The sequence below is a fragment of the Euprymna scolopes genome, chromosome 25 (genome assembly GCF_053919585.1).
Source record: "Euprymna scolopes isolate OS-2025 chromosome 25, ASM5391958v1, whole genome shotgun sequence".
Taxonomy (NCBI): Eukaryota; Metazoa; Mollusca; class Cephalopoda; order Sepiida; family Sepiolidae; genus Euprymna; species Euprymna scolopes.
In genome coordinates, this window is record NC_136506.1 from 19542089 (window position 1) to 19544375 (window position 2287).

At 30.7% G+C, this 2287-nt stretch overlaps 1 pseudogene; it reads left to right on the forward strand.

Moving 5' to 3' along the window:
- Positions 1-1004: 1004 nt before the first annotated feature.
- On the forward strand, positions 1005-1134 carry LOC145247678 (U2 spliceosomal RNA; annotated as a pseudogene).
- The last annotated feature ends 1153 nt before the right edge of the window (positions 1135-2287 follow it).

The window sequence follows — 2287 nt, forward strand, 5'->3', positions numbered from 1 at the left end:
TCTTTTATAAATACATTTCATATTTATCTGCGTAAGTATACATTGATAATTATGTTTCAGTTTGAAGAAATATGGTATTATATAATTATGGGGTGTTCGTTCGCGCCTGACCTCCATAGAATGGAAATATGTTACACAGTTTAACAAGGTTTTTTGATATAGATCCACAGAATATTGTGATATGTGTTTCAGTGTGAACAGGTATGGTATAATCAATTATGGGCTTTATCTATTTTATTTTTACTTTCATCATATTTTGCTTTGGTATTGTATACCCCACAATTCGAAGCTACCTGTTTACACCCCTTCCTTTTCATAACCTATCATACTTTTATAAATCAGAGTCCACTTTCTGCAGGCTGTTTTTGAACCCAGTCAAAGACGGGTATTTTTGCTAGTATATATATATATATATATATATATATATATATATATATATATATATAGTCCTTAAATGCAGAAAGACAACAAGACCATTAGAAAGGGGCGCTATCACATATTTAAATAGTCAACTGGGCAGGAAAAATGTTGTTCTCTATTCTTTACTAACTTTATATTAGTGGAATATTAGAATATAATCTCGTATAGAGTATAATTTGAGCCCAAGAATTTCTGCCATTACTCACACTACTCTTAACCAAGCTCATTATAAGTATATTATTCATTGTATGCTCACGCATGCACCTTTTTTCCGAAGTGGACATTTTCCATGGACTTTTTTTTTAAACTAACTAGTATATTTGCTAAAATGTACTCGGCACTGTAGGTTGCGTCCTGGTGCCGATTTTTCGAATCTTCTTTATATTATTAGGCGGGAATATGACAAAATTGATAGAAAGCAGTTCCTATTTTTCTTCAATGTATCTCCATTTCTCTTTGAGAGTTAAATCTATCGCTCACACTCGCTGGAGAATTGTGTATGTTCTTTTGTAATCCATTGTCTTTTTTCTAGTGGACTTAGATGGAGTATTTCGTATTCGTATTTGAAGCTTGAATTGCATGAAATTTCTTGGCCTTTTGGTCAAGATCAAAGTGTAGTATCTGTTCTTCAGATGCTGCACTTCTATTTCTTGTTCTCTTTCAGTGGAGGAGAAATCCTTCACGCCAGAGACAATTTTTATTTTTGTACCTTTTCTCCACGTTAAAAAACGACCCTGGTGTCTAACTCTGTCCCGTGGGGAGGCATAGTAAATACGTACATGAAATCTAAGTTCTTAGCTTAAAGACTCCCTTCATAAACGTGGTTTGTCATTCCATCTAGCGCAATTCATTTTTCAGCCGGTATTAAATCTATTCCTGAAAATCATCAGAATAGTCATGCCACTAAAACATGGAAGATATTGTGTGTACATATATATATATATATATATATATATATATATATATATATATATATATATATATATATATATATATATATACTAGCAGACTACCAAGGGACTCCCCCCCACGAACAAAGCATCTAACGTGATGTCATAACATATATATTTTATATTATATTTGGTATGACGTCATTGTCAACAAACAAAGAACAGACAAGAATACGGTTGATTATAATACACACACTCACCCCCATATATATATATATATATATATATATATATATATATATATATATATATATGTGTGTGTGTGTGTGTGTGTGTGTGTGTGTGTGTGTATATATATATATGTTATAGTCAACGTCCCTGTCATCGCTTGCATATCTATGACGCTATATTTAAAAGTTGTTTTACTAAGTTTTAAATAGAAACAAAGGCATTGATCATCAATGCCAGATATATATATATATATATATATATATATATATATATATATATATATATATATATATATATATGTATATGTATATATATATATATATTCGTGGGTTGGTGTGTGTGAGTGTGTGTGTATATATATTATTCTTTATGCAAATATAGTCATAACTTGCTAAGATTTGCAGACCATTTCGATCATAATAGATCTCACTAGGCAAGAAAAATTAAAACTTCCAATATCAAAATGATTCGAAACCATTATTAATTTTAGAGGAGATATGCTTTACCATAACTGGCCTGAAACGAGGTTAAGACCTTTAACCTATCTTCACGCTAATCATGGCTAGCTACACCTCCTCTAAAATTAAAAATCGTCTTGAATCATTTTTAATTTTGTAATTTTTTTATTTTTCTTACTTTATAAGATCTATTATGGCTGAAACCGTCTGCACATCGCAGTAACCTATGACTGTATTTACATTAAGATTGATACAAAATATAATTTGCTCACCTTGATTGAGCACTAT